This window comes from Protopterus annectens, chromosome 10.part0, assembly GCF_019279795.1.
Source record: "Protopterus annectens isolate FY-2018-M chromosome 10.part0, PAN1.0, whole genome shotgun sequence".
In the NCBI taxonomy this organism is placed as follows: domain Eukaryota; kingdom Metazoa; phylum Chordata; order Ceratodontiformes; family Protopteridae; genus Protopterus; species Protopterus annectens.
Genome location: NC_056744.1, coordinates 1146716675 through 1146733210, shown reverse-complemented (window position 1 = coordinate 1146733210; position 16536 = coordinate 1146716675). Strand labels below are relative to the sequence as shown.

The 16536-nt window shown below is 40.1% G+C and overlaps 1 non-coding gene across 1 annotated transcript; it reads left to right on the top strand.

Annotated features, from left to right (window-relative positions):
- The first annotated feature begins 15413 nt into the window (after positions 1–15413).
- Positions 15414–15485, top strand: TRNAG-UCC. The gene has a single exon. It is a non-coding gene; the product is annotated as a tRNA-Gly (tRNA).
- The last annotated feature ends 1051 nt before the right edge of the window (positions 15486–16536 follow it).

Genomic DNA, 16536 nt, shown 5'->3' with positions numbered 1-16536 from the left:
GTGTTTATGTTTGCATGTATAAATACATGGAAGTTTTACACTGCATTGAATTTTATGTGTGCCAAATATGTTTTATCAAAGATTTGGTAGAATATTATTTTGGCATGTCTCATTTAGTCAAGATAGTTTTATTTTGTGAAACATTCATTTCTGCTGTTGCTCTATGATCATGGACTCTAAATGTTTAAATAAGGGGAAGTGTTGAAAAGTCAAACAACATGCCTTATGCTGAACAAAAATGCTGAATGAACTTTACATCAAAACATTTTTTCATCAGTCAGAAAAAATCATTGAATTTCTTAGTAAATGCATATATTTAACTGCGAAAAAAAAAAAAAAAAAAATAAACAGAACAAAAATGTAGCGCAAAGTAGCAGTTTATGCCCACCATGAAAATATATGCATTTTAGTGTAATTGTTTTTACCACTGCATTCGTTTAGTGTACTGAATCCAGATCTACCCAGGCCTGAATATCCTTATCACACTGCTGTTTTGCTCTCTAATCTGTAATATAGTTGTGCTGCTTTTAAATCTGTGCATCATTTGCTGAAGCTTACACTCTTGATATATTGATAAGTCCTCTTCATCTTTTGTCTGTAAGTTTCTGTACTCCTGTTTGGTTTATTGTTTTAACTTGGTTATTTACTGCATTCTGGCTGGCCTTTTTTTAATTCTGGCCTATACTCTAATGGCAGGAGATGGTAGTCAGGTCTCTTTTGAGCTGAGAATCACCGTGTGAAACTGTAATGTGTGTGTTTCTAATTGGCGAGATGAAGAGTCTACTTGCTGTAAGACTTCTTGTGCCTATATAAATTTGGCTCATTATCTCAGAGGTACCACACACTTGGCAACAACAATGTTGATTCCTGAGGCTTTCTGCTGAACCCAGATCTATCCATTGCTAGATAAGTGCTTCACAGTGCTAAACTGCAGTTTATCTCAAAATATATAAAACAGTTGTTACATTTGTGCATTTTTGCAGATTTTTTTACACTTTAAAGTGCATTTTGTGCTTTTGCTTTTATCGTTGCATTTGATTAGTGTAGTAAATTCAGATCTATCAAGAAATGAGCATTTGCTCCACATTGCTGCTTGCATTATATCCTGCAATGGGTTTGTGCTGCTTTTAAATATGTGTATTAATTGCTGAGTTCTTGCACTTTGATCTATGTCCACTAGAGGCACAAACATCCTTGATTTGGTCCTCACAAACATGGGAAAAAGCTGCAACCCCCCCATGTAATATCCTTACTGGTCAGGTCAGACTATAATCTTGGTTCTTTTGAAATAAAAATAAAATCCAGGACCCCAGCAAACCCTGTCAGTTTTAGGAATTATTCTACAGTAAACTTCTAATTATTAAGTGACACCCTGACAAAATTCCAAGCCCCTTAAACCCCGAGAACACCGTTGCCTATATGGAATATAAACCTATGCAGGAAACTCTGTATAATTACAGTAATAGCTGCACTGAGGCAGCTGTACCTAATCAGAAACAGCACATGGAAAACTCAAAAATAGGCTAACTTGGTCAAATCACAGCATCAGTAGGCTGTATAGTGAATAAATGAAAATCATGGCAAAAATTAGGATGTGCAATGCCCACCAAGGTAAAAACTTCCTCATCAACTTATGCACTTTATGAGATTAATCAAGTCTACCAAAGTAATTTTGAGGTAAAAATAGTCTTCCAGGCCTAGGACAATCACAGGCTTTCTTCAGCTATGTCTGTTACCTCAAAGGCAATACACATCAATGTGCCAAACTGATTGTAAATGGAGCCATCTATACTGAGCCAGAGAATATAGCAAATCTACTGGCTGATAAATTGACTTCAGTTTTACAACCCCCCTTCCCCAAGACAACCCTTCAGGGAATACCTTCAACCAAAACTCCTCCAACTATCACTAGGGATCAGGTCCTCATTGCACACTCCAAGGCAAAAAACAGTGATCAATGGGCCCTGATAATATCCCAGGATGCCTGTTTAATAGCATGAAACATGATCTATCAGGACAACTAGAATCACTATTAAATTATAGTTTCCAGACAGGTTTTGTGCCAAATGTATGGAGGACTGCAAAAGTCATCCCTCTGCACAATGCCAGGCCATCTACAGTAGTGAATTTTAGTCTTCTGTTAAGTACAAACTTGCAGTTTTAAAAGTACTGTATTTTCATTTTTTTTCTGTTTCCTAATTGTGTGTTTCTGAACAGTGTGCTGTGTGTCTCTCTGCAGTTAGTTTCCCACCCTGTCCCTGTGTTGGTATTAGTGTTGGTGGCGCTGGAATAGCCTGCCCCTCCTGTAAGTCTGTATTAGAACACTCCTCATTTGCTCACTTAACTGAGTACAGTTAGATCATATTCTGAGTCTAGTGTTCACTCTACTAAATACAGAAAGAAGATTTGAGAAGGCCAGCCCACTTAGGCTCTTCCTTCCTCTCTTCTTGCACTTAAAAAAATGCATTTTATTCATTTGCTTTTACTGCATTTGTGTTTCCTCCTACTTTATTTTGCTTTTCTTAAAAGTCCTTAATTTTATTTATTCTGCTGCATTTATTACTGCTTGATCGTAGCATGATTAATTATAACTGCTATTCTAAGTCTTTTGGTTTAAACACTTGGGCTTCATACAGGCTGTTTTACATTAAGAAGGCTTGTGGTCTGCACTGTTGTGGCAGGACAGGTAGCTTACATCCTTCTAAGCTGGGAATTGCTGATTGAAGGCCCAGTGTCTGCTATTCTAAAAGTGTATTAGTTCTGGCTTAAGCACTTGGGCTTCAGGCCAGTTATTCTACATTAAGAAGGTTTCTGGTCTGCACTCTTGTGGGAGGAGAGGCTGTCTACCCTTCTGAGCTGGGAATTTCTGGTCACAGGCCTATTGTGACTGCTTATTTAAACTGTTTATTTCTGAAATTGGAGCACCTTGTTGCTGTAGCATAGACCAGATTCAGGCCTACTGAATCTAGCTTTGTTTGTATAACTTGAGCACTGATCCAGGCCATCTTTTTTTGGAGAAGGTCCCCCTGCACCCTAGTAAGCAGGGGTGTGCAGTTAGAATTTGTCTGATTAAAGACTGCTGGAACAGGGCTCAGTTCTGAGCTTTTTTCTGGTTAATTGGGTAACTTGTTTAAATCAGTTTGTTCATTTTATATTGTTTTTATATATATATATATATATATATATATATATATATATATATATATATATATATATATATATATATATCACACTTTATTCATCTGCTTTTACTGTATTTGTGTTTCTTCCTACTTTATTACTGAGGGCATTGACTACAACTCTGATCTGCGATATATAACAATAAGTATCCTTTTCTGTGGTTTTAAATTCTGCTTTATTTCCTGAAAAAAAAAAAAAAAAAAAATATATATATATATATATATGTACTTGTTTCCCACCTTTCTAAGCTAGTATAGTCCAGTTTCCAGGTTAGTGCTGAATTCAGGACTGTGTTACAAATCTCTGTGTTTGCCCATACCTTACTTGGATAGCAGGAAGTTTCTCTGTTCACCTGTGAGAGAGGGGAGATTTGAGCAGCCTATCTGTCCCTGGAGAAGTAGTTTCAGCCCAGAAATTAGTAGTTTGTTGGCCATTTTGGGCTCATTTCTATCTGTTTCATTTCCCTGCTATAAATACTGTATTTGCCCGGTTTTGCGAGCCAGGCAGCGCCGGTTAGTTAGGGTAAAACTATTCCCAGCTCCACAAAGTCTCCTCTTCAATTTTCCCCTTGGAACCAGACAAACTTTCAACTTAAGCACTCACACCATTCATTTCTCAGCCCGGCACTTGCTCAAAACCTGTAGCAAGCACTTATAAACCCTAGCACTAGACCCTCCTGTACTGTACAGAAGGACAAGGCTCTCTGTTCGACCTTACCAACCATCCTGTAAAACAGTTCACTGTACCTATCCAGGCATGCCCAAAGGGCAGTTTCAGGTGTACTCTCCAGTCCAACTGGTTAATCTGGGCATTTTGAGGCACTCTTACAACTGCCTCATGTACACAGACAACCCTCTCCTCCTACCACCAAACACTAATACATGCGAGAAATGCAATTATACAGCCAAACTGGAGGCAAAGCTCTCTCAACCCAAGACTGGATCAGACAGTCAAGAGGAGAAGGGTAATACTTGCAACACACCACCAGTCTCACATAGACCCATTAAACCAACACCGGCAAAAAACACACATAAATACATGAAAACATACTCGGAGGCTCTAAATAAAAATCTGCAAAAGCAACAGAGCCCTCCAAAGCAGGCATCCAAGCAACCTCCACCCCCCCAACACAAACCATGAAACACATACTTCACAAAACCAGTGAGCCACGCAATCACAGCCCTTAAGGCAAAATAACATACCCAACACACTAGTAATAGGTGACTTTATAGTCAGGCACACTGACATCCCACTCACTAGGCTGAATAAGGAGAAGGTTACTGTTAGCTGCCTGTCAGGTGCCAAGATCCGCCACATAACACAAGCACTCAGGTCACTCCAGAACAAGTACAAATATGACTCTGTCATTGTCCATGTTGGTGTGAATGACCTGAGCCATACCTCCCTGGACTACATGAAAAGAGACATGGAAGAGCTCTCTGATCATGTAGCCCAGGCCGGTATGACCCTGACCCTGAGTAGCATCCTGCCCTCACCAAGAATTATATCACAGTATAAAGAAAAAATTCTCGATTTCAACAATTGGCTAAGTTTCTGGTGTCATTCAAAGGGGATCCAGTGTCTGTCCACCTGGGATGACATGCTCGACAAGCCACGCTGCTTCATTAGAGATGGCTTGCACTGTCACCCTTAGGCTTTCGAATACTTGCCAAGGCTCTTGCCACCCCCATACTGCCTTTTTTAGGCAAGGTTCAAAAGACAAACCCACCTCTGCAAATAGAACAAATAAAAAAAAAAATAAAAAGGGTAATGCTACTCAGTGCCAGAAGTCTAAACCTCAAAATGCATGCACTCACCTCAGTATGGAGAAAATCGATATATGTGCAGTAAAAGAAACCTGGTTTAAGGCTCCAGAGAGCACCCCAGCACTACCAGACTACAACTCGTACCATACATTTTGGCCACAGAACCCAAACTGAAATGCAAAAGGCGTGGGCATATCCATATTCATCAAGGATACCCACACCTCCAGGTTAGTGGCACAGAACGATGCTTCAGAGATCATCCACATGCAGCTAACAATGGGCAAAACTGCAATTCAAATTGTAGCTTGCTACAGATCACCCACTATGTCCCAGGACCCCCATTCCACATTTCTGGAAACACTGGGAAACATAAAGGTCCTGCCAAACACCTTAATATTGGGTGATTTCAATTACCCAAACATTAACTGGGAGAACTACTCAAGTAATAACTCCCTTGCCCAACTTTTCCTAGAATTTATAGACTCAAATGCCCTGGTTCAACTGGTCAACACTCCCACCAGAGGTGACAACATATTACTGTATTTGTGTTTCTTCCTACTTTATTACTGAGGGCATTGACTACAACTCTGATCTGCGATATATACCAATAAGTATCCTTTTCTGTGGTTTTAAACTGTTTTTTTGAGTGTATCTGCTTTATTTCCTGAAAAAAAAAAAAAAAAATATATATATATATATATATATATATATATATATATATATGTACTTGTTTCCCGCCTTTCTAAGCTAGTATAGTCCTGTTTTCAGGTTAGTGCTGAATTCAGGACTGTGTTACAAATATCTGTGTTTGCCCATACCTTACTTGGATAGCAGGAAGTTTCTCTGTTCACCTGTGAGAGAGGGGAGATTTGAGCAGCCTGTCTGTCCCTGGAGAAGTAGTTTCAGCCCAGAAATTAGTAGTTTATTGGCCATTTTGGGCTCATTTCTATCTCTTTCATTTCCCTGCTATAAATACTGTATTTGCCCGGTTTTGTGCGCCAGGCAGCGCCGGTTAGTTAGGGTAAAACTATTCCCAGCTCCACAAAGTCTCCTCTTCAATTTTCCCCTTGGAACCAGACAAACTTTTAACTTAAGCACTCACACCATTCATTTCTCAGCCTGGCACTTGCTCAAAACCTGTAGCAAGCACTTATAAACCCTAGCACTAGACCCTCCTGTACTGTACAGAAGGACAAGGCTCTCTATTCGACCTTACCAACCATCCTGTAAAACAGTTCACTGTACCTATCCAGGCATGTCCAAAGGGCAGTTTCAGGTGTACTCTCCAGTCCAACTGGTTAATCTGGGCATTTTGAGGCACTGTTACAACTGCCTCATGTACACAGACAACCCCCTCCTCCTACCACCAAACACTAATATATGTGAGAGATGCAGTTATACAGCCAAACTAGAGGCTAAGCTCTCTCAACCCAAGACTGGATCAGACAGTCAAGAGGAGAATGGAAATACTTGCATTACACCACCAGTCTCACATAGACGCATTAAACCAGCACTGGCAAAAAACACACATAAATACATGAAAACATACTCAGAGGCTCTAAATAAAAATCTGCAAAACCAACAGAGACCTCCAAAGCAACCATCCAAGCAACCCCCACCCCCCAACACAAACCATGAAACACATACTTCACAAAATCAGTGTGCCATGCATCACAGCCCTAAAGGCAAAATAATATACCCAACACACTAGTAATAGGTGACTTTATAGTCAGGCACACTGACATTCCACTCACTAGGCTGAATAAGGAGAAGGTTACTGTTAGCTGCCTGTCAGGTGCCAAGATCCGCCACATAACACAAGCACTCAGGTCACTCCAGAACAAGTACAAATATGACTCTGTCATTGTCCATGTTGGTGTGAATGACCTGAGCCGTACCTCCCTGGACTACATGAAAAGAGACATGGAAGAGATCTCTGATCATGTAGCCCAGGCTGGTATGACCCTGACCCTGAGTAGCATCCTGCCCACACCAAGAATTATACCACGGTATAAAGAAAAATTCTTGATTTCAATAATTGGCTAAGTTTCTGGTGTCATTCAAAGGGGATCCAGTGTCTGTCCGCCTGGGATGACATGCTCGACAAGCCACGCTGCTTCACTAGAGACGGCTTGCACTGTCACCCTTAGGCTTTCGAATACTTGCCAAGGCTCTTGCCACCCCCATACTGCCTTTTTTAGGCAAGGTTCAAAAGACAAACCCACCTCTGCAAATAGAACAAGTAAAAAAAAATAAAAAGGGTAATGCTACTCAGTGCCAGAAGTCTAAACCTCAAAATGCATGCACTCACCTCAGTATGGAGAAAATCGATATATGTGCAGTAACAGAAACCTGGTTTAAGGCTCCAGAGAGCACCCCAGCACTACCAGGCTACAACTCGTACCATACATTTTGGCCACAGAACCCAAACTGAAATACAAAAGGTGTGGGCATATCCATATTCATCAAGGATACCCACACCTCCAGGTTAGTGGCACAGAACGATGCTTCAGAGATCATCCACATACAGCTAACAATGGGCAAAACTGCAATTCAAATTGTAGCTTGCTACAGATCACCCACTATGTCCCAGGACCCTCATTCCACATTTCTGGAAACACTGGGAAACATAAAGGTCCTGCCAAACACCCTAATATTGGGTGATTTCAATTACCCAAACATTAACTGGGAGAACTACTCAAGTACTAACTCCCTTGCCCAACTTTTCCTAGAATTTATAAACTCAAATGCCCTGGTTCAACTGGTCAACACTCCCACCAGAGGTGACAACATATTGGACCTGGTCATCACCAACATGGACGACCGGTGTTCCACACCAGAGGTCAACCCCTCGCTGGTTAGATCTGACCATATACAAATCACTTTGGATAGCCATATTCTGCTCCCACCCCCGGACAAGAAAGCCACCATGAAAAACTTTTCAAAAGCAAACTTCACGTTACTTAAGACCAAGGTGGAAAGTTTTAAAGCCCACATGCTGAAGGATAACACTGTGCAAGCTGCCAAATCCTTTACTAATGCATTCTATAGGCAGCTACAAGAATGCATGGATCATGCCATCTCAAGCAAAACCAGGACTTCACTCCTCCAAGAAAAGGAAACCAGTCTGGTGAACTCCTGCATAAACAAGCTATACAATAGAAGGAGGAAACTAGTACAGAAAAGAGTAAAATCCCAAGAAGGGAAGACATCCCTGATCAGTATCAGTAAGAATCTACGATCCCTCATAAAATCATCCAAGGCAAGCTTTGATAGAAAAATTGCCAAGGACTCCAAAGATAACCACAAGGCATTCTTTAACTATGTCAAGAATCAAAGTGCAATGCTCAGATCTGCTCAGAGTTAGTGTAGAATTGCACAAAATACACCGAACCGACTGATATCGCCAACATCCTGACAGACAGGTTCAGTGCAAACCTTACCCCCAAAAGGGCCTATAACCATACCAGAAGAATGTAGAGTCCCTAAAATCATGGACACTCAGGTTAAAACAGCCCTCTCCAAAGCCAAAAACACAGCATCAATGGGACCGGATGGTGTCCCAGGCTGCATCCTACACGAGCTCAAAGATGAACTACACTATACATGTTACCATTGTTGATGCATTTTTTTTCCATACCAGGAAAATTGCTATTTTTACTAGAATATTAGATTTTATTTCTTATTTTTTATTTGTTTGTACTTGTATTATTGTATTTGGACCATGTCTTGGAGCTTATCTCCCCAGGCCTCTACTGAAAATGGACATATATCCAGTTAGACTAGCCCAGTCAACAAATGTAAAATAAAATAAATAAATAAACTAACCCCTCACCTAAACACATGTTCAAACTCAGCCTCTCCACAGGCTACATACCCATAGAGTGGTGCACAGCAACGGTTATTCTGCTCCACAAAGGTGGAGCCACAACAGACACCAGGAACTATTGCCCTATAAGCCTGACTAGCTTGGTCTGTAAGGCTATGGAGTGCATCATCATGGAACTCATTAACAGAGACATTGGGAACCTCCAAACACTGGGCCCTACCCAGTTTGGCTTTGTTAAGGGAAGATAATGTCTCCTAAGCCTGGTGGATTTCTTTGAGACAGTTACCAAGGTTATAGACAAGGGAAAGGTGGTACACACAGCCTACCTAGACTTTGCTAAGGCCTCCAACACCATTCCCCATTCTGGTATTATAGACAAGCTCACCAGCCTGAAGATAAACCCCTACATCACAAGATGGGTTGCCAAGTGGCTCATGGACAGAATCCACATGGTGAGAGTTGTGGGAGCTAGGTCTGACTCTAAATCGGTTACAAGTGGCGTTCCCCAGGGCTCAGTCCTAGGACCCCTCCTGTTTGGCATATACTTCTCAGAGGTACAGGCAAGCACAGGAGGACTATGGCTGACCAGGTTTGCAGACGACTGCAAACTAGGGGCTATAACTGACTCTCCGGCTGACACAGACATCCTCCAAAAGGGTCTCACTGAGACAGATACCTGGTGTCAAAATCATGGCCTCAAGCTAAATGCTAAAAAGGGCATAGTCATCCCCACTGTAAAAGACAAAGTACCCACAAACTACCACATAGGTGGCAGTCCCCTAAATACGGAAGATGTAATAAGGGATCTGGGGACCCAAGTAGATAGTAATCTCACCTTTGATAATCACATTGCCAAAGTAGTTAGACAATCCTTCTATGTGGCCCACCTAATCACAAAAGGGTTCACATCCAGATCAAAAGAGGTCATTGTGACCCTCTACTCATCACTCATCAGACCCATCTTAGAGTACAATGCCCCATTTGGGATGTACCTTACAAGACACCTGCAACAGCTGGAAAGACCACAGAAGTACCTCACCAAGAGGATCAATGGCCTCAAACAGATGCCCTATGCAGTTTGACTGAAGAAACTCCAGTTGTACTCAGTTGCATACCACCTACTCAGAGCTGATTTCTGCCTGACATACAAGGACATGTCCAACCCAGAATTGATGGACATACTCCACCTAGAGAAAACCTTATCCCCTCGAGCCACACGCTCTAGGGATCTAAACCTTACCACAACAAAAAATAGGATGTGCAGGATGGATAGATTCCTGTCCAAGAGACTTCCCATGCTTTGGAACAATATCCCAATCTACATTAGGCAGAGTTCCTTGCTAACACTCTTTAAAAGAAACCTTGACGAGTGGATGGGAAACAGAAAGTTTACCTCTGGGATCACTTCAGTGGCTCTGCTGGACCGAGGCACAGGGAACTAATCTAAGGGGGGGGTGGAAGCCAACACATTCTGGCTAGGCTTATAAATGCCTTCGGGCAGATAGCCTAGTACCCACCTATGAACCTATGTAACTACACCTATGTACATATGAACCTATGTAACTACAGGCCCAAACCTTTGACTACTCTCATATGCAAGGCCACGGAAAGAATTATTATGGAAATAATAAACAATAACATGGAAAACTTTCCATCACTGGATCCATCCATTTTGGTTTCCTGGAGGGCAGGTCATGTCTAATTAACCTACTAGACTTCTTAAAAAAGGCTACCAAAGCAATGAATGAGGGAAAAAACAGTGCATACTGTCTGCCTTGACCTGGACAGAACTTTCAACACATTACTCCATTTGGGAATCGTTGACAAACTCACATAATTATATATAAACCCTTTTCACCTGCTGGAGATCCTCCAGGCTGAAAGATATGACTCAAGAAGTTAGGATCAGGGTGCCTACTACCACAAAAAAGCCAGTCAGCGCTCTGTCTTGGGGCCATTCCTTTTTGGTATCTATTTCTATGTGGTCAATGCCAATGTCAAGGGCCTCTGACTGATCTAGTTTGTAGATGATTGTAAACTGGGTGCAGGCACAGAATCCCTCAATGGCACAAATACCTTCCAAGAAGGCCTGACACATAACTGGTCCCAGAACCACAGCCTAAAACACAGTGCCAAGAAATGCATAATAGTATCCTTTGGGAAAATGGCTATCCCTGGAAACTACCACATTGACAATACACCCGTGAGAGCTGACCCAGTGTTTAGGGATGTGGGAATACATGTAGACAGCAACCTGGCCTTTGGCCATCATATGTCTTCAATAGTAAGGAAAGCATTCTATTTGGGCAACTTCTAAGCATGAATATGGCATCCAGGTCCAAAGATGTCATTGCTCAGTTGTACTCAGCTCTCAACAGACCAGACATTGAGTACAATGACCCTTTGGTATGTATACCTGACCAGGCATATGCAACAACTGGAGTGTCCACAAAGCATTCTCTGATCCCACTCTGATGGACCTTTTGCACATCTGCAAAACAAATAGCATCAGAATTACCTAATCTAGGGTCCTAAACCTCACCTGCAACATAAATAGGACATGCTGTCGGGATAAGTATATGTCTCAGAGACTATCCCTTGTCTAGAGCAGGCTCCCCATCCATTTCAAGCAGAGCTCTTCTCTGTCCCAATTCAAACATAACTTGGACCAGTGGATGAGAAAATGTAACTTTACCCCTCATCTGGCACCTGTGTCTTTAATAGATAGAGGCAGTCTGTAAATCCTTGCCTACTCATGCCCAAATCTGCATATACCCCATAAAACAACCCTAGAGTACTAACCTGCCAGATATCAGCTAGAAAGCTGTTACAATAAAGTTGCCAGGTTTGTTAGTGCCACATATTCCTTCACACACCACTACAAAACACTTAACTCACTTCAATGGCTTGAACTTCCCAACCATCTCTGCTATGTGCATCTCATGACTGCACATAACCTTACTTATAAACCCTCAGCATACCCAGCCCTTAATCATTTACTCAACTTATATGTCCAAAAGAACTATCAGGTCTGAAGATAAATGACTCCTTGTTGTGTCTAAACCATTTAAATCACCTGGTAAAAGCTTATACTCACATACAGTTAACCACATCTTACCTCACAGTACAATAGACAATAATCTCTCATTTGACCTACACACATAACAACTCTTCAACTAGAACAAGGATCGCCTCACTCCCATCACATCATTGTCTTAACTTAAAACTTTTAGGCTGGCCTGAGTTTCAGAAACTATCCTGATAATCCATCAACTCTGCATTGCCAAAAATCTTATAAAATCAAATAATAATGCTGGTGACTCTCTTTTTACCAATGCTGTTGGGACAAAAAATTTGTTACCTACTAACATAACAAAAAACAGATTACATCATTCCTTTCTTTTCAAAAAAATAAACTCAATGCATTTCCAAAATCACTGCTTTGCTCTTGTTAGTAACCTGACTACTATTAAGTTCTCTTTTTCTTCCTTCTCTTTCAATTTTTTTAATGTCAGTATAGATAGTATGTGTGTGTGTAAAGTTAACCCCTGTAGTAGTACATTTTACATTTTACTAAGGGGTTTTTTTTTTTTTGCTTTTTTGTTACCTAACTAAAAAACATACTTTATATTATGATTATTTATTATATTTTTATTTTTGTTTTTTTTTGTTTGATTTCTGTATTGTATATGTCTCTGTTCTCTTTTTCTTACCTGGGCGCTACTGATTTCTCCAGCTAAAATAAATAAAATACCTAAAGTGTGGACCTTTTGTCCTCTTATCATTAGAAAGAAAACCTTAACCTGCCATCCTTCAAACGATCTTTAAAAGAATACCTAAGCAAATCCTGGATCTGCTGCTACACCATTCCAGGTTGAATTTATTCCTCATGTCTCCAGTCCCCTCTCCTATCTCACTATCCTACTACTCTCTCGATTACCAAACTATCCCATGCCCTCTTTCTTGCTTCCTCTGGATACCTCTCCTTTCATCTCACATGTTTTATCTTCTGCTCACACTCTGCCTAAGCATCCAACCATATTACTTGTCTTTCTTTCTCTTCTCATAGCTCTCCCAACTGATCTCACTTAATCACCTTTCTCCTTTTAGTCCTATTCTGTCTTTAATAACATCTTGTCCTATTATCTGATATTTATTCTTTATATATAAATTATGTATGTATATAGGAATTGACAGTTACACAATATACTTATATATTTAATCATATCACTCATGAGGTTTTCTGCCTTTTTCCATATTATCTTATTGTCTGTAATATCCTCTATTTAAATCATGTATATGTGTATATATGCTACTCAATGCTATTTTGCTGAACGGAAACTTAATTTTCATACTACTAAGATGTAATCTATTAATTCTGGAGCTTTCACCCCTGGCCTCCACTGAAAAGGGGTACTTTTTGACCCAATCAGACATTCCAGATAAACAATTGTCGAATAAATAAATAAATCTATATTGGGAAGCAAGATTAGGCTTAAAAAGACCCTCCAGGGGTCATTAGCCTAGCGATCACCTATGAACCTACTAGACATGCTGAGAAATTACTTTTATTACTGCATGCCATATCTCTCAACTGTCCAGATTGTTGCCTCATTTTGTTGGCTTGTTCTCCGTATAATTTGTGGATTTCTGGCAAATCACTAAGGGTTGAAGTCACTAAATACATTTAAACACATTAAACTTTTCAAACATCTCTATTAATATTGTATATAATACAATATGTATATAATATATAATGTCAATATTAAAATAAATACATACATTTGAGTTTCAGACTTCATATCCTGCAGAAAACATATGCTAACACAAATCCTGCTATTCTAAGTTTTAAGAGCAATGTTTAAAATCTGTCCTTATTTTTGGGCCTGTGTCCCCCCATTATTTTAGGCTTTGTCCAGATTTACTGATTAGAAAGCACCCTCTGTAGAAACATTTCCTTCTAAGCAATCTTCTTAGGTAGAGATAGTGGAATTGCAGACTCGCACTCACGAATATTATCTATCTTATTTTGATGTTCATCATTTGATCACTTCTGCAGTAGCTTTAAATTTATTGGATGTATTTTTACAGGAAAAAAAGTAGCTGGCCAGCTTACAAAGCATTTGGGACACTTTCCACATGCCCAAACCATAAGTCAGTTTGAGCTGACTAAAAGTCAGGTTAGGGTGCCAAGTCCTTCAAAGTTTTCCTGACACACAAGAGAGCGCTCCTCTGTGTTGGGCTAATTCTGTTCCACTGATGGGCAGATAAGTTTTGGGGATAATACCTTCTACTCTACTTTTTATGTCAGAAAACACTGTTTGTTAAACCTATTAATTTTACGTTGGAGAAATGACTGTCACTTGATCTTTGTACGCTTTTAAATGGGAGCATTGCTTTTCAACTTTTGTGGTAGAAGATTGTTGAAACTAACTTTAAACTATTATGTGGTGAAAGTTTGTCATTTTACTTTTGGGGCTGGGTAAGTGTTTTAATTGCATTTTCTTAATGAATTTGTATTAATGAGGAAATTATTTTTTACAATTTACATGTTTTACAGACTATTGCTGCCAGGCTATCTCTGGAATCAAGTATCTTTTTTTCCATCTTAACCATGGAACAACCTAAATGTTCCTCAGATCTACCTTCTACCAGCCATAAAAAGAAAAACAAAAAGATTGTTACGCAACCATTCCCACCATAGCAGACTGATAAAATGTCTTAACCACAGGTGGATGACTCTTTTGTTTCCAAAGCTGGTTTCTTTGCCCACTGTTCTTTTCTCATCTTTTTCCTTGGGTCCCTCTGGTTTAGTCCCTATAGCCCCCATGAACCAGGATATAGACACATCCTATGTGTCTGTTGGAGTCCACTTGCTGTGCAAGGAATAACCACTCTTGTTGGTCCTGGGAGAAGAAGCCTGAAAGCTATGTCCATCCCTAGGGAAGTTCTTGCTGGCAAAAGTGGATCTGTTTCTTCTGATTTTCTTTTCAAAAAGAAACAAAACCTTAAACATATGCCTTACAATGTCTCAGTTACCCTGGGCAGGAGTAGTTTATTGGGCTTAGCTTTGAGTTTGGTGCAGGCTGTCGACTATTCCTGTATGACTGTTTCTGGTACAGGAAAAAGGATTTCTTTCCCTTTAATTATTTCTTGAATGAATCTATTGTTTCAGTGGGAAAACAATGATATATTTCAGTCCCTCAGGAAGTATTATGACTCGTTACAGCTAGAATTTCTAGAACCTACTTCTGTTCCTTATGTTCTGTCTGTTTAGGAGAATGTCTTTGCAACAGTCTGCAATTTCCCTGACATCCAGACTCCTGCTCCCAAGAAAGACTTTATAAAGTACCTCAGCCTTTTAATATTTTATACACTCATCCCAGATCTGACCAGCAGCTATTGCTTTAATGAAGACAGCTGCTGGTAAACATCTGGTCAATAAAATATTCCTGTCCTTCTGACAGGATGGGGATGCTTTTGATACATATAGAAAAAAGTATATTTTTCTGTAATGCTTGTTTTTAGAATTCTCAACTGTCAAACCCATATGCTTGCAACTTGTGAGAATATGATGAATATTTTGGCATGTTTCCTCTTGTGAAGACACATCTGCTTTAAACAACTTGGTGACTTCTGTATTGGTGGTATAGTGGTGAGCATAGCTGCCTTCCAAGCAGTTGACCCGGGTTTGATTCCCGGCCAATGCAAGAATCTGTACAAGTGAGCACCCTCTGTGTGAAATGTGCTTATGATTCTCCTGATATCACTTCCAGGGCTGATGCCAATTGAACTGTTATTGTGGAGATTCACCTGGCTGCTTCACAAAACCATCCAGAGGATGTTAAAGTTAGATTTTAAATTCTCTCTCTAGTGTAGAGAACTAGTTTTGTACCCTCGGCTATGGAGGTAATTAAAAAGCATGCTGAAAGAGGTAAGCTCATTCAAGAGATCTCCAGATTTTCAGCACTCTTTCTCTAAATTTGTCAAAGGATTTAATGCTGCCTCCACTACTCCCTTGCAAAAACAAAGTAAACAGTGCCAGCAAGCAACTTGAAAGCAAATGTTTAAAAAGCAGTTGTAGGGAGGTTCCATAAGGAATGCAGGACCCCCCCCCCCAAATGAAAAGACAGTTTAATAAGTCTGAATGACTATATTAAGGGTTTCCAAGTTTCTTCCCATCCTGGCAGTCATTTTTAATCCTTCCATAAAGTCTGAACCTCCACTTCTCTGTTTAACAACAGATTATTTCCAACAGATAGGATCTGAGAGTAATCCATCAAGGCTACAGATGGTAGTGGGACTTTCTCCCTCTATCTTGGATGGATTCCTCCTCACCCGGCAGACCAGATCCTTTTTTTACCTTTTGTCATTCAGATTATGCTTGCTGTCCCTTTTCCTTGGAGAGATGAAGGGTTTTATTCCAGGATGCTCCTGGTACCAAAGAAAGAAAGAAGATTCTTGAAGACCAGTCCTGGATCTTTCTTTTCTAAATCAGTTTGTGATAGTTCCCGTGTGCAAAATGCTGGATCTTTACCCTTGATTCCTCTTTTGAGTTTTCTAGTGATTTCAGATTTAAAATATAAATATCATCATATTCCTATAGCTTCAGTTTTCAGCCTTTTTTAAGAATTTCTGGATCCAATTACAAGTTCTCTGTATTACTATTTAGTCTTTCTTCTACTCCAAGGGTGTTCACAAAGCTTCTGGCTCCTGTGATAGCCTTCTGCAGACTGCAAAGATATTCACATTATCCCTTTT